The sequence below is a fragment of the Schistocerca cancellata genome, chromosome 2 (genome assembly GCF_023864275.1).
Source record: "Schistocerca cancellata isolate TAMUIC-IGC-003103 chromosome 2, iqSchCanc2.1, whole genome shotgun sequence".
Lineage (NCBI taxonomy): Eukaryota > Metazoa > Arthropoda > Insecta > Orthoptera > Acrididae > Schistocerca > Schistocerca cancellata.
This window is the reverse complement of record NC_064627.1, coordinates 1,099,185,743-1,099,202,780: the sequence shown is the minus strand read 5'-3', so window position 1 is coordinate 1,099,202,780 and position 17,038 is coordinate 1,099,185,743. Positions and strand designations below refer to the sequence as shown.

The window sequence follows — 17,038 nt, the reverse complement described above, 5'->3', positions numbered from 1 at the left end:
CGAAACGCCGCTATCTCGTTAGGGGTGCTACGGCAGACACCCTCTCGAGAACCCCGAAGACTTCTTGAGCCCTCGGCTGCGATGGGTTCCAGGCTGACAAAAGAACTGTCGTGTGTGCATTCGCGGATGAGAGAAAGGCTGAGGCAAGTTCGAGTGAACAAGGATGGACTCCTCGGCTCCGTCGTTTCCGTAGTGTAGCGGTTATCACGTCTGCTTCACACGCAGAAGGTCCCCGGTTCGATCCCGGGCGGGAACAGTATTTTCCTGCCTATGCCGTATTGTACTCCAGTGAGCCTCGTCGTGTGTGCATCTGCTGCATGTCCCTTCGTTTTGCAAGTACCACATTTATTGAATTTTTTAGTTACGATGGCAACATCACTACAAGTTGTCTGTGAAGTAAGGTGCACTCAAGCAGTTTCCGTGGTGTAGCGGTTATCACGTCTGCCTAACACGCAGAAGGTCCCCGGTTCGATCCCGGGCGGAAACACTTTTTCATCACTTTAAGCAAGACTTACTAACATGCATCTGCTACCATCTGTACCCGAAACCTTCGTAATTGCCTTCATGCGTCGGACCAGTGTGTCAATTGCTCACATCAAATAAGAAATTCATTTGATATTGGCGGCGAGCTTTTTGCGCTGACTCAGCCACTGACGTGCGATCAGTTTGCACAAAACGCTAGGGCTCGTCCGGGATTTGAACCCGGGACCTCCTGCACCCTAAGCATGAACCATACCCCTAGACCAACGAGCCCTGTGGCACGTCGAATGCCAGTTATTCCAGTCCCTCGATGTCTTCCAGGGTGCTCTGGAAGTCTCGTTTAGGCTGGCGGGATGGGGGCGACGCGAATTCCCGCGGTCGGCGGCCTTCCTGGGCTATTGGTACCTTCATGTAGTGCTGCCCCTGGGCTCGCACTGCCTGCTGCTGAGAAAGTGATTGCTTTTGCTGATATGACTTGCAATAACGACTGCGCGAAACGCCGCTATCTCGTTAGGGGTGCTACGGCAGACACCCTCTCGAGAACCCCGAAGACTTCTTGAGCCCTCGGCTGCGATGGGTTCCAGGCTGACAAAAGAACTGTCGTGTGTGCATTCGCGGATGAGAGAAAGGCTGAGGCAAGTTCGAGTGAACAAGGATGGACTCCTCGGCTCCGTCGTTTCCGTAGTGTAGCGGTTATCACGTCTGCTTCACACGCAGAAGGTCCCCGGTTCGATCCCGGGCGGGAACAGTATTTTCCTGCCTATGCCGTATTGTACTCCAGTGAGCCTCGTCGTGTGTGCATCTGCTGCATGTCCCTTCGTTTTGCAAGTACCACATTTATTGAATTTTTTAGTTACGATGGCAACATCACTACAAGTTGTCTGTGAAGTAAGGTGCACTCAAGCAGTTTCCGTGGTGTAGCGGTTATCACGTCTGCCTAACACGCAGAAGGTCCCCGGTTCGATCCCGGGCGGAAACACTTTTTCATCACTTTAAGCAAGACTTACTAACATGCATCTGCTACCATCTGTACCCGAAACCTTCGTAATTGCCTTCATGCGTCGGACCAGTGTGTCAATTGCTCACATCAAATAAGAAATTCATTTGATATTGGCGGCGAGCTTTTTGCGCTGACTCAGCCACTGACGTGCGATCAGTTTGCACAAAACGCTAGGGCTCGTCCGGGATTTGAACCCGGGACCTCCTGCACCCTAAGCAGGAATCATACCCCTAGACCAACGAGCCCTGTGGCACGTCGAATGCCAGTTATTCCAGTCCCTCGATGTCTTCCAGGGTGCTCTGGAAGTCTCGTTTAGGCTGGCGGGATGGGGGCGACGCGAATTCCCGCGGTCGGCGGCCTTCCTGGGCTATTGGTACCTTCATGTAGTGCTGCCCCTGGGCTCGCACTGCCTGCTGCTGAGAAAGTGATTGCTTTTGCTGATATGACTTGCAATAACGACTGCGCGAAACGCCGCTATCTCGTTAGGGGTGCTACGGCAGACACCCTCTCGAGAACCCCGAAGACTTCTTGAGCCCTCGGCTGCGATGGGTTCCAGGCTGACAAAAGAACTGTCGTGTGTGCATTCGCGGATGAGAGAAAGGCTGAGGCAAGTTCGAGTGAACAAGGATGGACTCCTCGGCTCCGTCGTTTCCGTAGTGTAGCGGTTATCACGTCTGCTTCACACGCAGAAGGTCCCCGGTTCGATCCCGGGCGGGAACAGTATTTTCCTGCCTATGCCGTATTGTACTCCAGTGAGCCTCGTCGTGTGTGCATCTGCTGCATGTCCCTTCGTTTTGCAAGTACCACATTTATTGAATTTTTTAGTTACGATGGCAACATCACTACAAGTTGTCTGTGAAGTAAGGTGCACTCAAGCAGTTTCCGTGGTGTAGCGGTTATCACGTCTGCCTAACACGCAGAAGGTCCCCGGTTCGATCCCGGGCGGAAACACGTTTTCATCACTTTAAGCAAGACTTACTAACATGCATCTGCTACCATCTGTACCCGAAACCTTCGTAATTGCCTTCATGCGTCGGACCAGTGTGTCAATTGCTCACATCAAATAAGAAATTCATTTGATATTGGCGGCGAGCTTTTTGCGCTGACTCAGCCACTGACGTGCGATCAGTTTGCACAAAACGCTAGGGCTCGTCCGGGATTTGAACCCGGGACCTCCTGCACCCTAAGCAGGAATCATACCCCTAGACCAACGAGCCCTGTGGCACGTCGAATGCCAGTTATTCCAGTCCCTCGATGTCTTCCAGGGTGCTCTGGAAGTCTCGTTTAGGCTGGCGGGATGGGGGCGACGCGAATTCCCGCGGTCGGCGGCCTTCCTGGGCTATTGGTACCTTCATGTAGTGCTGCCCCTGGGCTCGCACTGCCTGCTGCTGAGAAAGTGATTGCTTTTGCTGATATGACTTGCAATAACGACTGCGCGAAACGCCGCTATCTCGTTAGGGGTGCTACGGCAGACACCCTCTCGAGAACCCCGAAGACTTCTTGAGCCCTCGGCTGCGATGGGTTCCAGGCTGACAAAAGAACTGTCGTGTGTGCATTCGCGGATGAGAGAAAGGCTGAGGCAAGTTCGAGTGAACAAGGATGGACTCCTCGGCTCCGTCGTTTCCGTAGTGTAGCGGTTATCACGTCTGCTTCACACGCAGAAGGTCCCCGGTTCGATCCCGGGCGGGAACAGTATTTTCCTGCCTATGCCGTATTGTACTCCAGTGAGCCTCGTCGTGTGTGCATCTGCTGCATGTCCCTTCGTTTTGCAAGTACCACATTTATTGAATTTTTTAGTTACGATGGCAACATCACTACAAGTTGTCTGTGAAGTAAGGTGCACTCAAGCAGTTTCCGTGGTGTAGCGGTTATCACGTCTGCCTAACACGCAGAAGGTCCCCGGTTCGATCCCGGGCGGAAACACTTTTTCATCACTTTAAGCAAGACTTACTAACATGCATCTGCTACCATCTGTACCCGAAACCTTCGTAATTGCCTTCATGCGTCGGACCAGTGTGTCAATTGCTCACATCAAATAAGAAATTCATTTGATATTGGCGGCGAGCTTTTTGCGCTGACTCAGCCACTGACGTGCGATCAGTTTGCACAAAACGCTAGGGCTCGTCCGGGATTTGAACCCGGGACCTCCTGCACCCTAAGCAGGAATCATACCCCTAGACCAACGAGCCCTGTGGCACGTCGAATGCCAGTTATTCCAGTCCCTCGATGTCTTCCAGGGTGCTCTGGAAGTCTCGTTTAGGCTGGCGGGATGGGGGCGACGCGAATTCCCGCGGTCGGCAGCCTTCCTGGGCTATTGGTACCTTCATGTAGTGCTGCCCCTGGGCTCGCACTGCCTGCTGCTGAGAAAGTGATTGCTTTTGCTGATATGACTTGCAATAACGACTGCGCGAAACGCCGCTATCTCGTTAGGGGTGCTACGGCAGACACCCTCTCGAGAACCCCGAAGACTTCTTGAGCCCTCGGCTGCGATGGGTTCCAGGCTGACAAAAGAACTGTCGTGTGTGCATTCGCGGATGAGAGAAAGGCTGAGGCAAGTTCGAGTGAACAAGAATGGACTCCTCGGCTTCGTCGTTTCCGTAGTGTAGCGGTTATCACGTCTGCTTCACACGCAGAAGGTCCCCGGTTCGATCCCGGGCGGGAACAGTATTTTCCTGCCTATGCCGTATTGTACTCCAGTGAGCCTCGTCGTGTGTGCATCTGCTGCATGTCCCTTCGTTTTGCAAGTACCACATTTATTGAATTTTTTAGTTACGATGGCAACATCACTACAAGTTGTCTGTGAAGTAAGGTGCACTCAAGCAGTTTCCGTGGTGTAGCGGTTATCACGTCCTCCTAACACGCAGAAGGTCCCCGGTTCGATCCCGGGCGGAAACACTTTTTCATCACTTTAAGCAAGACTTACTAACATGCATCTGCTACCATCTGTACCCGAAACCTTCGTAATTGCCTTCATGCGTCGGACCAGTGTGTCAATTGCTCACATCAAATAAGAAATTCATTTGATATTGGCGGCGAGCTTTTTGCGCTGACTCAGCCACTGACGTGCGATCAGTTTGCACAAAACGCTAGGGCTCGTCCGGGATTTGAACCCGGGACCTCCTGCACCCTAAGCAGGAATCATACCCCTAGACCAACGAGCCCTGTGGCACGTCGAATGCCAGTTATTCCAGTCCCTCGATGTCTTCCAGGGTGCTCTGGAAGTCTCGTTTAGGCTGGCGGGATGGGGGCGACGCGAATTCCCGCGGTCGGCGGCCTTCCTGGGCTATTGGTACCTTCATGTAGTGCTGCCCCTGGGCTCGCACTGCCTGCTGCTGAGAAAGTGATTGCTTTTGCTGATATGACTTGCAATAACGACTGCGCGAAACGCCGCTATCTCGTTAGGGGTGCTACGGCAGACACCCTCTCGAGAACCCCGAAGACTTCTTGAGCCCTCGGCTGCGATGGGTTCCAGGCTGACAAAAGAACTGTCGTGTGTGCATTCGCGGATGAGAGAAAGGCTGAGGCAAGTTCGAGTGAACAAGGATGGACTCCTCGGTTCCGTCGTTTCCGTAGTGTAGCGGTTATCACGTCTGCTTCACACGCAGAAGGTCCCCGGTTCGATCCCGGGCGGGAACAGTATTTTCCTGCCTATGCCGTATTGTACTCCAGTGAGCCTCGTCGTGTGTGCATCTGCTGCATGTCCCTTCGTTTTGCAAGTACCACATTTATTGAATTTTTTAGTTACGATGGCAACATCACTACAAGTTGTCTGTGAAGTAAGGTGCACTCAAGCAGTTTCCGTGGTGTAGCGGTTATCACGTCTGCCTAACACGCAGAAGGTCCCCGGTTCGATCCCGGGCGGAAACACTTTTTCATCACTTTAAGCAAGACTTACTAACATGCATCTGCTACCATCTGTACCCGAAACCTTCGTAATTGCCTTCATGCGTCGGACCAGTGTGTCAATTGCTCACATCAAATAAGAAATTCATTTGATATTGGCGGCGAGCTTTTTGCGCTGACTCAGCCACTGACGTGCGATCAGTTTGCACAAAACGCTAGGGCTCGTCCGGGATTTGAACCCGGGACCTCCTGCACCCTAAGCAGGAATCATACCCCTAGACCAATGAGCCCTGTGGCACGTCGAATGCCAGTTATTCCAGTCCCTCGATGTCTTCCAGGGTGCTCTGGAAGTCTCGTTTAGGCTGGCGGGATGGGGGCGGCGCGAATTCCCGCGGTCGGCTTCCTTCCTGGGCTATTGGTACCTTCATGTAGAGGTGCCCCTGGGCTCGCACTGCCTGCTGCTGAGAAAGTGATTGCTTTTGCTGATATGACTTGCAATAACGATTGCGCGAAACGCCGCTATCTCGTTAGGGGTGCTACGGCAGACACCCTCTCGAGAACCCCGAAGACTTCTTGAGCCCTCGGCTGCGATGGGTTCCAGGCTGACAAAAGAACTGTCGTGTGTGCATTCGCGGATGAGAGAAAGGCTGAGGCAAGTTCGAGTGAACAAGGATGGACTCCTCGGCTCCGTCGTTTCCGTAGTGTAGCGGTTATCACGTCTGCTTCACACGCAGAAGGTCCCCGGTTCGATCCCGGGCGGGAACAGTATTTTCCTGCCTATGCCGTATTGTACTCCAGTGAGCCTCGTCGTGTGTGCATCTGCTGCATGTCCCTTCGTTTTGCAAGTACCACATTTATTGAATTTTTTAGTTACGATGGCAACATCACTACAAGTTGTCTGTGAAGTAAGGTGCACTCAAGCAGTTTCCGTGGTGTAGCGGTTATCACGTCTGCCTAACACGCAGAAGGTCCCCGGTTCGATCCTGGGCGGAAACACTTTTTCATCACTTTAAGCAAGACTTACTAACATGCATCTGCTACCATCTGTACCCGAAACCTTCGTAATTGCCTTCATGCGTCGGACCAGTGTGTCAATTGCTCACATCAAATAAGAAATTCATTTGATATTGGCGGCGAGCTTTTTGCGCTGACTCAGCCACTGACGTGCGATCAGTTTGCACAAAACGCTAGGGCTCGTCCGGGATTTGAACCCGGGACCTCCTGCACCCTAAGCAGGAATCATACCCCTAGACCAACGAGCCCTGTGGCACGTCGAATGCCAGTTATTCCAGTCCCTCGATGTCTTCCAGGGTGCTCTGGAAGTCTCGTTTAGGCTGGCGGGATGGGGGCGGCGCGAATTCCCGCGGTCGGCGGCCTTCCTGGGCTATTGGTACCTTCAAGTAGAGGTGCCCCTGGGCTCGCACTGCCTGCTGCTGAGAACGTGATTGCTTTTGCTGATATGACTTGCAATAACGATTGCGCGAAACGCCGCTATCTCGTTAGGGGTGCTACGGCAGACACCCTCTCGAGAACCCCGAAGACTTCTTGAGCCCTCGGCTGCGATGGGTTCCAGGCTGACAAAAGAACTGTCGTGTGTGCATTCGCGGATGAGAGAAAGGCTGAGGCAAGTTCGAGTGAACAAGGATGGACTCCTCGGCTCCGTCGTTTCCGTAGTGTAGCGGTTATCACGTCTGCTTCACACGCAGAAGGTCCCCGGTTCGATCCCGGGCGGGAACAGTATTTTCCTGCCTATGCCGTATTGTACTCCAGTGAGCCTCGTCGTGTGTGCATCTGCTGCATGTCCCTTCGTTTTGCAAGTACCACATTTATTGAATTTTTTAGTTACGATGGCAACATCACTACAAGTTGTCTGTGAAGTAAGGTGCACTCAAGCAGTTTCCGTGGTGTAGCGGTTATCACGTCTGCCTAACACGCAGAAGGTCCCCGGTTCGATCCTGGGCGGAAACACTTTTTCATCACTTTAAGCAAGACTTACTAACATGCATCTGCTACCATCTGTACCCGAAACCTTCGTAATTGCCTTCATGCGTCGGACCAGTGTGTCAATTGCTCACATCAAATAAGAAATTCATTTGATATTGGCGGCGAGCTTTTTGCGCTGACTCAGCCACTGACGTGCGATCAGTTTGCACAAAACGCTAGGGCTCGTCCGAGATTTGAACCCGGGACCTCCTGCACCCTAAGCAGGAATCATACCCCTAGACCAACGAGCCCTGTGGCACGTCGAATGCCAGTTATTCCAGTCCCTCGATGTCTTCCAGGGTGCTCTGGAAGTCTCGTTTAGGCTGGCGGGATGGGGGCGGCGCGAATTCCCGCGGTCGGCGGCCTTCCTGGGCTATTGGTACCTTCAAGTAGAGGTGCCCCTGGGCTCGCACTGCCTGCTGCTGAGAACGTGATTGCTTTTGCTGATATGACTTGCAATAACGATTGCGCGAAACGCCGCTATCTCGTTAGGGGTGCTACGGCAGACACCCTCTCGAGAACCCCGAAGACTTCTTGAGCCCTCGGCTGCGATGGGTTCCAGGCTGACAAAAGAACTGTCGTGTGTGCATTCGCGGATGAGAGAAAGGCTGAGGCAAGTTCGAGTGAACAAGGATGGACTCCTCGGCTCCGTCGTTTCCGTAGTGTAGCGGTTATCACGTCTGCTTCACACGCAGAAGGTCCCCGGTTCGATCCCGGGCGGGAACAGTATTTTCCTGCCTATGCCGTATTGTACTCCAGTGAGCCTCGTCGTGTGTGCATCTGCTGCATGTCCCTTCGTTTTGCAAGTACCACATTTATTGAATTTTTTAGTTACGATGGCAACATCACTACAAGTTGTCTGTGAAGTAAGGTGCACTCAAGCAGTTTCCGTGGTGTAGCGGTTATCACGTCTGCCTAACACGCAGAAGGTCCCCGGTTCGATCCTGGGCGGAAACACTTTTTCATCACTTTAAGCAAGACTTACTAACATGCATCTGCTACCATCTGTACCCGAAACCTTCGTAATTGCCTTCATGCGTCGGACCAGTGTGTCAATTGCTCACATCAAATAAGAAATTCATTTGATATTGGCGGCGAGCTTTTTGCGCTGACTCAGCCACTGACGTGCGATCAGTTTGCACAAAACGCTAGGGCTCGTCCGGGATTTGAACCCGGGACCTCCTGCACCCTAAGCAGGAATCATACCCCTAGACCAACGAGCCCTGTGACACGTCGAATGCCAGTTATTCCAGTCCCTCGATGTCTTCCAGGGTGCTCTGGAAGTCTCGTTTAGGCTGGCGGGATGGGGGCGGCGCGAATTCCCGCGGTCGGCGGCCTTCCTGGGCTATTGGTACCTTCAAGTAGAGGTGCCCCTGGGCTCGCACTGCCTGCTGCTGAGAACGTGATTGCTTTTGCTGATATGACTTGCAATAACGATTGCGCGAAACGCCGCTATCTCGTTAGGGGTGCTACGGCAGACACCCTCTCGAGAACCCCGAAGACTTCTTGAGCCCTCGGCTGCGATGGGTTCCAGGCTGACAAAAGAACTGTCGTGTGTGCATTCGCGGATGAGAGAAAGGCTGAGGCAAGTTCGAGTGAACAAGGATGGACTCCTCGGCTCCGTCGTTTCCGTAGTGTAGCGGTTATCACGTCTGCTTCACACGCAGAAGGTCCCCGGTTCGATCCCGGGCGGGAACAGTATTTTCCTGCCTATGCCGTATTGTACTCCAGTGAGCCTCGTCGTGTGTGCATCTGCTGCATGTCCCTTCGTTTTGCAAGTACCACATTTATTGAATTTTTTAGTTACGATGGCAACATCACTACAAGTTGTCTGTGAAGTAAGGTGCACTCAAGCAGTTTCCGTGGTGTAGCGGTTATCACGTCTGCCTAACACGCAGAAGGTCCCCGGTTCGATCCCGGGCGGAAACACTTTTTCATCACTTTAAGCAAGACTTACTAACATGCATCTGCTACCATCTGTACCCGAAACCTTCGTAATTGCCTTCATGCGTCGGACCAGTGTGTCAATTGCTCACATCAAATAAGAAATTCATTTGATATTGGCGGCGAGCTTTTTGCGCTGACTCAGCCACTGACGTGCGATCAGTTTGCACAAAACGCTAGGGCTCGTCCGGGATTTGAACCCGGGACCTCCTGCACCCTAAGCAGGAATCATACCCCTAGACCAACGAGCCCTGTGGCACGTCGAATGCCAGTTATTCCAGTCCCTCGATGTCTTCCAGGGTGCTCTGGAAGTCTCGTTTAGGCTGGCGGGATGGGGGCGACGCGAATTCCCGCGGTCGGCGGCCTTCCTGGGCTATTGGTACCTTCATGTAGTGCTGCCCCTGGGCTCGCACTGCCTGCTGCTGAGAAAGTGATTGCTTTTGCTGATATGACTTGCAATAACGACTGCGCGAAACGCCGCTATCTCGTTAGGGGTGCTACGGCAGACACCCTCTCGAGAACCCCGAAGACTTCTTGAGCCCTCGGCTGCGATGGGTTCCAGGCTGACAAAAGAACTGTCGTGTGTGCATTCGCGGATGAGAGAAAGGCTGAGGCAAGTTCGAGTGAACAAGGATGGACTCCTCGGTTCCGTCGTTTCCGTAGTGTAGCGGTTATCACGTCTGCTTCACACGCAGAAGGTCCCCGGTTCGATCCCGGGCGGGAACAGTATTTTCCTGCCTATGCCGTATTGTACTCCAGTGAGCCTCGTCGTGTGTGCATCTGCTGCATGTCCCTTCGTTTTGCAAGTACCACATTTATTGAATTTTTTAGTTACGATGGCAACATCACTACAAGTTGTCTGTGAAGTAAGGTGCGCTCAAGCAGTTTCCGTGGTGTAGCGGTTATCACGTCTGCCTAACACGCAGAAGGTCCCCGGTTCGATCCCGGGCGGAAACACTTTTTCATCACTTTAAGCAAGACTTACTAACATGCATCTGCTACCATCTGTACCCGAAACCTTCGTAATTGCCTTCATGCGTCGGACCAGTGTGTCAATTGCTCACATCAAATAAGAAATTCATTTGATATTGGCGGCGAGCTTTTTGCGCTGACTCAGCCACTGACGTGCGATCAGTTTGCACAAAACGATAGGGCTCGTCCGGGATTTGAACCCGGGACCTCCTGCACCCTAAGCAGGAATCATACCCCTAGACCAATGAGCCCTGTGGCACGTCGAATGCCAGTTATTCCAGTCCCTCGATGTCTTCCAGGGTGCTCTGGAAGTCTCGTTTAGGCTGGCGGGATGGGGGCGGCGCGAATTCCCGCGGTCGGCTTCCTTCCTGGGCTATTGGTACCTTCATGTAGAGGTGCCCCTGGGCTCGCACTGCCTGCTGCTGAGAAAGTGATTGCTTTTGCTGATACGACTTGCAATAACGATTGCGCGAAACGCCGCTATCTCGTTAGGGGTGCTACGGCAGACACCCTCTCGAGAACCCCGAAGACTTCTTGAGCCCTCGGCTGCGATGGGTTCCAGGCTGACAAAAGAACTGTCGTGTGTGCATTCGCGGATGAGAGAAAGGCTGAGGCAAGTTCGAGTGAACAAGGATGGACTCCTCGGCTCCGTCGTTTCCGTAGTGTAGCGGTTATCACGTCTGCTTCACACGCAGAAGGTCCCCGGTTCGATCCCGGGCGGGAACAGTATTTTCCTGCCTATGCCGTATTGTACTCCAGTGAGCCTCGTCGTGTGTGCATCTGCTGCATGTCCCTTCGTTTTGCAAGTACCACATTTATTGAATTTTTTAGTTACGATGGCAACATCACTACAAGTTGTCTGTGAAGTAAGGTGCACTCAAGCAGTTTCCGTGGTGTAGCGGTTATCACGTCTGCCTAACACGCAGAAGGTCCCCGGTTCGATCCTGGGCGGAAACACTTTTTCATCACTTTAAGCAAGACTTACTAACATGCATCTGCTACCATCTGTACCCGAAACCTTCGTAATTGCCTTCATGCGTCGGACCAGTGTGTCAATTGCTCACATCAAATAAGAAATTCATTTGATATTGGCGGCGAGCTTTTTGCGCTGACTCAGCCACTGACGTGCGATCAGTTTGCACAAAACGCTAGGGCTCGTCCGGGATTTGAACCCGGGACCTCCTGCACCCTAAGCAGGAATCATACCCCTAGACCAACGAGCCCTGTGGCACGTCGAATGCCAGTTATTCCAGTCCCTCGATGTCTTCCAGGGTGCTCTGGAAGTCTCGTTTAGGCTGGCGGGATGGGGGCGGCGCGAATTCCCGCGGTCGGCGGCCTTCCTGGGCTATTGGTACCTTCAAGTAGAGGTGCCCCTGGGCTCGCACTGCCTGCTGCTGAGAACGTGATTGCTTTTGCTGATATGACTTGCAATAACGATTGCGCGAAACGCCGCTATCTCGTTAGGGGTGCTACGGCAGACACCCTCTCGAGAACCCCGAAGACTTCTTGAGCCCTCGGCTGCGATGGGTTCCAGGCTGACAAAAGAACTGTCGTGTGTGCATTCGCGGATGAGAGAAAGGCTGAGGCAAGTTCGAGTGAACAAGGATGGACTCCTCGGCTCCGTCGTTTCCGTAGTGTAGCGGTTATCACGTCTGCTTCACACGCAGAAGGTCCCCGGTTCGATCCCGGGCGGGAACAGTATTTTCCTGCCTATGCCGTATTGTACTCCAGTGAGCCTCGTCGTGTGTGCATCTGCTGCATGTCCCTTCGTTTTGCAAGTACCACATTTATTGAATTTTTTAGTTACGATGGCAACATCACTACAAGTTGTCTGTGAAGTAAGGTGCACTCAAGCAGTTTCCGTGGTGTAGCGGTTATCACGTCTGCCTAACACGCAGAAGGTCCCCGGTTCGATCCCGGGCGGAAACACTTTTTCATCACTTTAAGCAAGACTTACTAACATGCATCTGCTACCATCTGTACCCGAAACCTTCGTAATTGCCTTCATGCGTCGGACCAGTGTGTCAATTGCTCACATCAAATAAGAAATTCATTTGATATTGGCGGCGAGCTTTTTGCGCTGACTCAGCCACTGACGTGCGATCAGTTTGCACAAAACGCTAGGGCTCGTCCGGGATTTGAACCCGGGACCTCCTGCACCCTAAGCATGAACCATACCCCTAGACCAACGAGCCCTGTGGCACGTCGAATGCCAGTTATTCCAGTCCCTCGATGTCTTCCAGGGTGCTCTGGAAGTCTCGTTTAGGCTGGCGGGATGGGGGCGACGCGAATTCCCGCGGTCGGCGGCCTTCCTGGGCTATTGGTACCTTCATGTAGTGCTGCCCCTGGGCTACACTGCCTGCTGCTGAGAAAGTGATTGCTTTTGCTGATATGACTTGCAATAACGACTGCGCGAAACGCCGCTATCTCGTTAGGGGTGCTACGGCAGACACCCTCTCGAGAACCCCGAAGACTTCTTGAGCCCTCGGCTGCGATGGGTTCCAGGCTGACAAAAGAACTGTCGTGTGTGCATTCGCGGATGAGAGAAAGGCTGAGGCAAGTTCGAGTGAACAAGGATGGACTCCTCGGCTCCGTCGTTTCCGTAGTGTAGCGGTTATCACGTCTGCTTCACACGCAGAAGGTCCCCGGTTCGATCCCGGGCGGGAACAGTATTTTCCTGCCTATGCCGTATTGTACTCCAGTGAGCCTCGTCGTGTGTGCATCTGCTGCATGTCCCTTCGTTTTGCAAGTACCACATTTATTGAATTTTTTAGTTACGATGGCAACATCACTACAAGTTGTCTGTGAAGTAAGGTGCACTCAAGCAGTTTCCGTGGTGTAGCGGTTATCACGTCTGCCTAACACGCAGAAGGTCCCCGGTTCGATCCCGGGCGGAAACACTTTTTCATCACTTTAAGCAAGACTTACTAACATGCATCTGCTACCATCTGTACCCGAAACCTTCGTAATTGCCTTCATGCGTCGGACCAGTGTGTCAATTGCTCACATCAAATAAGAAATTCATTTGATATTGGCGGCGAGCTTTTTGCGCTGACTCAGCCACTGACGTGCGATCAGTTTGCACAAAACGCTAGGGCTCGTCCGGGATTTGAACCCGGGACCTCCTGCACCCTAAGCAGGAATCATACCCCTAGACCAACGAGCCCTGTGGCACGTCGAATGCCAGTTATTCCAGTCCCTCGATGTCTTCCAGGGTGCTCTGGAAGTCTCGTTTAGGCTGGCGGGATGGGGGCGACGCGAATTCCCGCGGTCGGCAGCCTTCCTGGGCTATTGGTACCTTCATGTAGTGCTGCCCCTGGGCTCGCACTGCCTGCTGCTGAGAAAGTGATTGCTTTTGCTGATATGACTTGCAATAACGACTGCGCGAAACGCCGCTATCTCGTTAGGGGTGCTACGGCAGACACCCTCTCGAGAACCCCGAAGACTTCTTGAGCCCTCGGCTGCGATGGGTTCCAGGCTGACAAAAGAACTGTCGTGTGTGCATTCGCGGATGAGAGAAAGGCTGAGGCAAGTTCGAGTGAACAAGGATGGACTCCTCGGCTCCGTCGTTTCCGTAGTGTAGCGGTTATCACGTCTGCTTCACACGCAGAAGGTCCCCGGTTCGATCCCGGGCGGGAACAGTATTTTCCTGCCTATGCCGTATTGTACTCCAGTGAGCCTCGTCGTGTGTGCATCTGCTGCATGTCCCTTCGTTTTGCAAGTACCACATTTATTGAATTTTTTAGTTACGATGGCAACATCACTACAAGTTGTCTGTGAAGTAAGGTGCACTCAAGCAGTTTCCGTGGTGTAGCGGTTATCACGTCTGCCTAACACGCAGAAGGTCCCCGGTTCGATCCCGGGCGGAAACACTTTTTCATCACTTTAAGCAAGACTTACTAACATGCATCTGCTACCATCTGTACCCGAAACCTTCGTAATTGCCTTCATGCGTCGGACCAGTGTGTCAATTGCTCACATCAAATAAGAAATTCATTTGATATTGGCGGCGAGCTTTTTGCGCTGACTCAGCCACTGACGTGCGATCAGTTTGCACAAAACGCTAGGGCTCGTCCGGGATTTGAACCCGGGACCTCCTGCACCCTAAGCAGGAATCATACCCCTAGACCAACGAGCCCTGTGGCACGTCGAATGCCAGTTATTCCAGTCCCTCGATGTCTACCAGGGTGCTCTGGAAGTCTCGTTTAGGCTGGCGGGATGGGGGCAACGCGAATTCCCGCGGTCGGCAGCCTTCCTGGGCTATTGGTACCTTCATGTAGTGCTGCCCCTGGGCTCGCACTGCCTGCTGCTGAGAAAGTGATTGCTTTTGCTGATATGACTTGCAATAACGACTGCGCGAAACGCCGCTATCTCGTTAGGGGTGCTACGGCAGACACCCTCTCGAGAACCCCGAAGACTTCTTGAGCCCTCGGCTGCGATGGGTTCCAGGCTGACAAAAGAACTGTCGTGTGTGCATTCGCGGATGAGAGAAAGGCTGAGGCAAGTTCGAGTGAACAAGAATGGACTCCTCGGCTCCGTCGTTTCCGTAGTGTAGCGGTTATCACGTCTGCTTCACACGCAGAAGGTCCCCGGTTCGATCCCGGGCGGGAACAGTATTTTCCTGCCTATGCCGTATTGTACTCCAGTGAGCCTCGTCGTGTGTGCATCTGCTGCATGTCCCTTCGTTTTGCAAGTACCACATTTATTGAATTTTTTAGTTACGATGGCAACATCACTACAAGTTGTCTGTGAAGTAAGGTGCACTCAAGCAGTTTCCGTGGTGTAGCGGTTATCACGTCTGCCTAACACGCAGAAGGTCCCCGGTTCGATCCCGGGCGGAAACACTTTTTCATCACTTTAAGCAAGACTTACTAACATGCATCTGCTACCATCTGTACCCGAAACCTTCGTAATTGCCTTCATGCGTCGGACCAGTGTGTCAATTGCTCACATCAAATAAGAAATTCATTTGATATTGGCGGCGAGCTTTTTGCGCTGACTCAGCCACTGACGTGCGATCAGTTTGCACAAAACGCTAGGGCTCGTCCGGGATTTGAACCCGGGACCTCCTGCACCCTAAGCAGGAATCATACCCCTAGACCAACGAGCCCTGTGGCACGTCGAATGCCAGTTATTCCAGTCCCTCGATGTCTTCCAGGGTGCTCTGGAAGTCTCGTTTAGGCTGGCGGGATGGGGGCGACGCGAATTCCCGCGGTCGGCGGCCTTCCTGGGCTATTGGTACCTTCATGTAGTGCTGCCCCTGGGCTCGCACTGCCTGCTGCTGAGAAAGTGATTGCTTTTGCTGATATGACTTGCAATAACGACTGCGCGAAACGCCGCTATCTCGTTAGGGGTGCTACGGCAGACACCCTCTCGAGAACCCCGAAGACTTCTTGAGCCCTCGGCTGCGATGGGTTCCAGGCTGACAAAAGAACTGTCGTGTGTGCATTCGCGGATGAGAGAAAGGCTGAGGCAAGTTCGAGTGAACAAGGATGGACTCCTCGGTTCCGTCGTTTCCGTAGTGTAGCGGTTATCACGTCTGCTTCACACGCAGAAGGTCCCCGGTTCGATCCCGGGCGGGAACAGTATTTTCCTGCCTATGCCGTATTGTACTCCAGTGAGCCTCGTCGTGTGTGCATCTGCTGCATGTCCCTTCGTTTTGCAAGTACCACATTTATTGAATTTTTTAGTTACGATGGCAACATCACTACAAGTTGTCTGTGAAGTAAGGTGCACTCAAGCAGTTTCCGTGGTGTAGCGGTTATCACGTCTGCCTAACACGCAGAAGGTCCCCGGTTCGATCCCGGGCGGAAACACTTTTTCATCACTTTAAGCAAGACTTACTAACATGCATCTGCTACCATCTGTACCCGAAACCTTCGTAATTGCCTTCATGCGTCGGACCAGTGTGTCAATTGCTCACATCAAATAAGAAATTCATTTGATATTGGCGGCGAGCTTTTTGCGCTGACTCAGCCACTGACGTGCGATCAGTTTGCACAAAACGCTAGGGCTCGTCCGGGATTTGAACCCGGGACCTCCTGCACCCTAAGCAGGAATCATACCCCTAGACCAATGAGCCCTGTGGCACGTCGAATGCCAGTTATTCCAGTCCCTCGATGTCTTCCAGGGTGCTCTGGAAGTCTCGTTTAGGCTGGCGGGATGGGGGCGGCGCGAATTCCCGCGGTCGGCTTCCTTCCTGGGCTATTGGTACCTTCATGTAGAGGTGCCCCTGGGCTCGCACTGCCTGCTGCTGAGAAAGTGATTGCTTTTGCTGATATGACTTGCAATAACGATTGCGCGAAACGCCGCTATCTCGTTAGGGGTGCTACGGCAGACACCCTCTCGAGAACCCCGAAGACTTCTTGAGCCCTCGGCTGCGATGGGTTCCAGGCTGACAAAAGAACTGTCGTGTGTGCATTCGCGGATGAGAGAAAGGCTGAGGCAAGTTCGAGTGAACAAGGATGGACTCCTCGGCTCCGTCGTTTCCGTAGTGTAGCGGTTATCACGTCTGCTTCACACGCAGAAGGTCCCCGGTTCGATCCCGGGCGGGAACAGTATTTTCCTGCCTATGCCGTATTGTACTCCAGTGAGCCTCGTCGTGTGTGCATCTGCTGCATGTCCCTTCGTTTTGCAAGTACCACATTTATTGAATTTTTTAGTTACGATGGCAACATCACTACAAGTTGTCTGTGAAGTAAGGTGCACTCAAGCAGTTTCCGTGGTGTAGCGGTTATCACGTCTGCCTAACACGCAGAAGGTCCCCGGTTCGATCCCGGGCGGAAACACTTTTTCATCACTTTAAGCAAGACTTAC

At 52.8% G+C, this 17,038-nt stretch overlaps 53 non-coding genes across 53 annotated transcripts; 36 read left to right on the top strand and 17 right to left on the bottom strand.

Moving 5' to 3' along the window:
* The first annotated feature begins 183 nt into the window (after window positions 1-183).
* Trnav-cac (transfer RNA valine (anticodon CAC)) lies at window positions 184-256 on the top strand. The gene has a single exon. It is a non-coding gene; the product is annotated as a tRNA-Val (tRNA).
* A 158-nt stretch (window positions 257-414) lies between these two features.
* On the top strand, window positions 415-487 carry Trnav-aac (transfer RNA valine (anticodon AAC)). Its single transcript has one exon. It is a non-coding gene; the product is annotated as a tRNA-Val (tRNA).
* A 194-nt stretch (window positions 488-681) lies between these two features.
* On the bottom strand, window positions 682-753 carry Trnap-agg (transfer RNA proline (anticodon AGG)). Its single transcript has one exon. It is a non-coding gene; the product is annotated as a tRNA-Pro (tRNA).
* Window positions 754-1,155: 402 nt separating this feature from the next.
* Window positions 1,156-1,228, top strand: Trnav-cac (transfer RNA valine (anticodon CAC)). Its single transcript has one exon. It is a non-coding gene; the product is annotated as a tRNA-Val (tRNA).
* A 158-nt stretch (window positions 1,229-1,386) lies between these two features.
* On the top strand, window positions 1,387-1,459 carry Trnav-aac (transfer RNA valine (anticodon AAC)). The gene has a single exon. It is a non-coding gene; the product is annotated as a tRNA-Val (tRNA).
* Window positions 1,460-1,653: 194 nt separating this feature from the next.
* Window positions 1,654-1,725, bottom strand: Trnap-agg (transfer RNA proline (anticodon AGG)). The gene has a single exon. It is a non-coding gene; the product is annotated as a tRNA-Pro (tRNA).
* Window positions 1,726-2,127: 402 nt separating this feature from the next.
* On the top strand, window positions 2,128-2,200 carry Trnav-cac (transfer RNA valine (anticodon CAC)). Its single transcript has one exon. It is a non-coding gene; the product is annotated as a tRNA-Val (tRNA).
* A 158-nt stretch (window positions 2,201-2,358) lies between these two features.
* Window positions 2,359-2,431, top strand: Trnav-aac (transfer RNA valine (anticodon AAC)). The gene has a single exon. It is a non-coding gene; the product is annotated as a tRNA-Val (tRNA).
* A 194-nt stretch (window positions 2,432-2,625) lies between these two features.
* On the bottom strand, window positions 2,626-2,697 carry Trnap-agg (transfer RNA proline (anticodon AGG)). The gene has a single exon. It is a non-coding gene; the product is annotated as a tRNA-Pro (tRNA).
* A 402-nt stretch (window positions 2,698-3,099) lies between these two features.
* On the top strand, window positions 3,100-3,172 carry Trnav-cac (transfer RNA valine (anticodon CAC)). The gene has a single exon. It is a non-coding gene; the product is annotated as a tRNA-Val (tRNA).
* A 158-nt stretch (window positions 3,173-3,330) lies between these two features.
* Trnav-aac (transfer RNA valine (anticodon AAC)) lies at window positions 3,331-3,403 on the top strand. The gene has a single exon. It is a non-coding gene; the product is annotated as a tRNA-Val (tRNA).
* Window positions 3,404-3,597: 194 nt separating this feature from the next.
* On the bottom strand, window positions 3,598-3,669 carry Trnap-agg (transfer RNA proline (anticodon AGG)). The gene has a single exon. It is a non-coding gene; the product is annotated as a tRNA-Pro (tRNA).
* A 402-nt stretch (window positions 3,670-4,071) lies between these two features.
* On the top strand, window positions 4,072-4,144 carry Trnav-cac (transfer RNA valine (anticodon CAC)). Its single transcript has one exon. It is a non-coding gene; the product is annotated as a tRNA-Val (tRNA).
* A 158-nt stretch (window positions 4,145-4,302) lies between these two features.
* On the top strand, window positions 4,303-4,375 carry Trnav-aac (transfer RNA valine (anticodon AAC)). The gene has a single exon. It is a non-coding gene; the product is annotated as a tRNA-Val (tRNA).
* A 194-nt stretch (window positions 4,376-4,569) lies between these two features.
* On the bottom strand, window positions 4,570-4,641 carry Trnap-agg (transfer RNA proline (anticodon AGG)). Its single transcript has one exon. It is a non-coding gene; the product is annotated as a tRNA-Pro (tRNA).
* A 402-nt stretch (window positions 4,642-5,043) lies between these two features.
* On the top strand, window positions 5,044-5,116 carry Trnav-cac (transfer RNA valine (anticodon CAC)). Its single transcript has one exon. It is a non-coding gene; the product is annotated as a tRNA-Val (tRNA).
* Window positions 5,117-5,274: 158 nt separating this feature from the next.
* Window positions 5,275-5,347, top strand: Trnav-aac (transfer RNA valine (anticodon AAC)). Its single transcript has one exon. It is a non-coding gene; the product is annotated as a tRNA-Val (tRNA).
* A 194-nt stretch (window positions 5,348-5,541) lies between these two features.
* On the bottom strand, window positions 5,542-5,613 carry Trnap-agg (transfer RNA proline (anticodon AGG)). Its single transcript has one exon. It is a non-coding gene; the product is annotated as a tRNA-Pro (tRNA).
* A 402-nt stretch (window positions 5,614-6,015) lies between these two features.
* Trnav-cac (transfer RNA valine (anticodon CAC)) lies at window positions 6,016-6,088 on the top strand. The gene has a single exon. It is a non-coding gene; the product is annotated as a tRNA-Val (tRNA).
* A 158-nt stretch (window positions 6,089-6,246) lies between these two features.
* Trnav-aac (transfer RNA valine (anticodon AAC)) lies at window positions 6,247-6,319 on the top strand. Its single transcript has one exon. It is a non-coding gene; the product is annotated as a tRNA-Val (tRNA).
* A 194-nt stretch (window positions 6,320-6,513) lies between these two features.
* Trnap-agg (transfer RNA proline (anticodon AGG)) lies at window positions 6,514-6,585 on the bottom strand. Its single transcript has one exon. It is a non-coding gene; the product is annotated as a tRNA-Pro (tRNA).
* Window positions 6,586-6,987: 402 nt separating this feature from the next.
* On the top strand, window positions 6,988-7,060 carry Trnav-cac (transfer RNA valine (anticodon CAC)). The gene has a single exon. It is a non-coding gene; the product is annotated as a tRNA-Val (tRNA).
* Window positions 7,061-7,218: 158 nt separating this feature from the next.
* Window positions 7,219-7,291, top strand: Trnav-aac (transfer RNA valine (anticodon AAC)). Its single transcript has one exon. It is a non-coding gene; the product is annotated as a tRNA-Val (tRNA).
* A 194-nt stretch (window positions 7,292-7,485) lies between these two features.
* On the bottom strand, window positions 7,486-7,557 carry Trnap-agg (transfer RNA proline (anticodon AGG)). Its single transcript has one exon. It is a non-coding gene; the product is annotated as a tRNA-Pro (tRNA).
* A 402-nt stretch (window positions 7,558-7,959) lies between these two features.
* Trnav-cac (transfer RNA valine (anticodon CAC)) lies at window positions 7,960-8,032 on the top strand. Its single transcript has one exon. It is a non-coding gene; the product is annotated as a tRNA-Val (tRNA).
* Window positions 8,033-8,190: 158 nt separating this feature from the next.
* Window positions 8,191-8,263, top strand: Trnav-aac (transfer RNA valine (anticodon AAC)). The gene has a single exon. It is a non-coding gene; the product is annotated as a tRNA-Val (tRNA).
* A 194-nt stretch (window positions 8,264-8,457) lies between these two features.
* Window positions 8,458-8,529, bottom strand: Trnap-agg (transfer RNA proline (anticodon AGG)). The gene has a single exon. It is a non-coding gene; the product is annotated as a tRNA-Pro (tRNA).
* A 402-nt stretch (window positions 8,530-8,931) lies between these two features.
* On the top strand, window positions 8,932-9,004 carry Trnav-cac (transfer RNA valine (anticodon CAC)). The gene has a single exon. It is a non-coding gene; the product is annotated as a tRNA-Val (tRNA).
* Window positions 9,005-9,162: 158 nt separating this feature from the next.
* Trnav-aac (transfer RNA valine (anticodon AAC)) lies at window positions 9,163-9,235 on the top strand. Its single transcript has one exon. It is a non-coding gene; the product is annotated as a tRNA-Val (tRNA).
* Window positions 9,236-9,429: 194 nt separating this feature from the next.
* On the bottom strand, window positions 9,430-9,501 carry Trnap-agg (transfer RNA proline (anticodon AGG)). Its single transcript has one exon. It is a non-coding gene; the product is annotated as a tRNA-Pro (tRNA).
* A 402-nt stretch (window positions 9,502-9,903) lies between these two features.
* On the top strand, window positions 9,904-9,976 carry Trnav-cac (transfer RNA valine (anticodon CAC)). The gene has a single exon. It is a non-coding gene; the product is annotated as a tRNA-Val (tRNA).
* Window positions 9,977-10,134: 158 nt separating this feature from the next.
* Trnav-aac (transfer RNA valine (anticodon AAC)) lies at window positions 10,135-10,207 on the top strand. The gene has a single exon. It is a non-coding gene; the product is annotated as a tRNA-Val (tRNA).
* Window positions 10,208-10,401: 194 nt separating this feature from the next.
* Window positions 10,402-10,473, bottom strand: Trnap-agg (transfer RNA proline (anticodon AGG)). The gene has a single exon. It is a non-coding gene; the product is annotated as a tRNA-Pro (tRNA).
* Window positions 10,474-10,875: 402 nt separating this feature from the next.
* On the top strand, window positions 10,876-10,948 carry Trnav-cac (transfer RNA valine (anticodon CAC)). The gene has a single exon. It is a non-coding gene; the product is annotated as a tRNA-Val (tRNA).
* Window positions 10,949-11,106: 158 nt separating this feature from the next.
* On the top strand, window positions 11,107-11,179 carry Trnav-aac (transfer RNA valine (anticodon AAC)). Its single transcript has one exon. It is a non-coding gene; the product is annotated as a tRNA-Val (tRNA).
* A 194-nt stretch (window positions 11,180-11,373) lies between these two features.
* Window positions 11,374-11,445, bottom strand: Trnap-agg (transfer RNA proline (anticodon AGG)). The gene has a single exon. It is a non-coding gene; the product is annotated as a tRNA-Pro (tRNA).
* A 402-nt stretch (window positions 11,446-11,847) lies between these two features.
* On the top strand, window positions 11,848-11,920 carry Trnav-cac (transfer RNA valine (anticodon CAC)). The gene has a single exon. It is a non-coding gene; the product is annotated as a tRNA-Val (tRNA).
* Window positions 11,921-12,078: 158 nt separating this feature from the next.
* Trnav-aac (transfer RNA valine (anticodon AAC)) lies at window positions 12,079-12,151 on the top strand. Its single transcript has one exon. It is a non-coding gene; the product is annotated as a tRNA-Val (tRNA).
* A 194-nt stretch (window positions 12,152-12,345) lies between these two features.
* Trnap-agg (transfer RNA proline (anticodon AGG)) lies at window positions 12,346-12,417 on the bottom strand. Its single transcript has one exon. It is a non-coding gene; the product is annotated as a tRNA-Pro (tRNA).
* Window positions 12,418-12,818: 401 nt separating this feature from the next.
* Window positions 12,819-12,891, top strand: Trnav-cac (transfer RNA valine (anticodon CAC)). The gene has a single exon. It is a non-coding gene; the product is annotated as a tRNA-Val (tRNA).
* A 158-nt stretch (window positions 12,892-13,049) lies between these two features.
* Trnav-aac (transfer RNA valine (anticodon AAC)) lies at window positions 13,050-13,122 on the top strand. Its single transcript has one exon. It is a non-coding gene; the product is annotated as a tRNA-Val (tRNA).
* Window positions 13,123-13,316: 194 nt separating this feature from the next.
* On the bottom strand, window positions 13,317-13,388 carry Trnap-agg (transfer RNA proline (anticodon AGG)). Its single transcript has one exon. It is a non-coding gene; the product is annotated as a tRNA-Pro (tRNA).
* A 402-nt stretch (window positions 13,389-13,790) lies between these two features.
* On the top strand, window positions 13,791-13,863 carry Trnav-cac (transfer RNA valine (anticodon CAC)). The gene has a single exon. It is a non-coding gene; the product is annotated as a tRNA-Val (tRNA).
* Window positions 13,864-14,021: 158 nt separating this feature from the next.
* On the top strand, window positions 14,022-14,094 carry Trnav-aac (transfer RNA valine (anticodon AAC)). The gene has a single exon. It is a non-coding gene; the product is annotated as a tRNA-Val (tRNA).
* Window positions 14,095-14,288: 194 nt separating this feature from the next.
* Trnap-agg (transfer RNA proline (anticodon AGG)) lies at window positions 14,289-14,360 on the bottom strand. Its single transcript has one exon. It is a non-coding gene; the product is annotated as a tRNA-Pro (tRNA).
* Window positions 14,361-14,762: 402 nt separating this feature from the next.
* On the top strand, window positions 14,763-14,835 carry Trnav-cac (transfer RNA valine (anticodon CAC)). The gene has a single exon. It is a non-coding gene; the product is annotated as a tRNA-Val (tRNA).
* Window positions 14,836-14,993: 158 nt separating this feature from the next.
* Trnav-aac (transfer RNA valine (anticodon AAC)) lies at window positions 14,994-15,066 on the top strand. The gene has a single exon. It is a non-coding gene; the product is annotated as a tRNA-Val (tRNA).
* Window positions 15,067-15,260: 194 nt separating this feature from the next.
* Trnap-agg (transfer RNA proline (anticodon AGG)) lies at window positions 15,261-15,332 on the bottom strand. The gene has a single exon. It is a non-coding gene; the product is annotated as a tRNA-Pro (tRNA).
* A 402-nt stretch (window positions 15,333-15,734) lies between these two features.
* On the top strand, window positions 15,735-15,807 carry Trnav-cac (transfer RNA valine (anticodon CAC)). The gene has a single exon. It is a non-coding gene; the product is annotated as a tRNA-Val (tRNA).
* Window positions 15,808-15,965: 158 nt separating this feature from the next.
* On the top strand, window positions 15,966-16,038 carry Trnav-aac (transfer RNA valine (anticodon AAC)). Its single transcript has one exon. It is a non-coding gene; the product is annotated as a tRNA-Val (tRNA).
* A 194-nt stretch (window positions 16,039-16,232) lies between these two features.
* Trnap-agg (transfer RNA proline (anticodon AGG)) lies at window positions 16,233-16,304 on the bottom strand. The gene has a single exon. It is a non-coding gene; the product is annotated as a tRNA-Pro (tRNA).
* Window positions 16,305-16,706: 402 nt separating this feature from the next.
* Window positions 16,707-16,779, top strand: Trnav-cac (transfer RNA valine (anticodon CAC)). The gene has a single exon. It is a non-coding gene; the product is annotated as a tRNA-Val (tRNA).
* Window positions 16,780-16,937: 158 nt separating this feature from the next.
* Trnav-aac (transfer RNA valine (anticodon AAC)) lies at window positions 16,938-17,010 on the top strand. Its single transcript has one exon. It is a non-coding gene; the product is annotated as a tRNA-Val (tRNA).
* The last annotated feature ends 28 nt before the right edge of the window (window positions 17,011-17,038 follow it).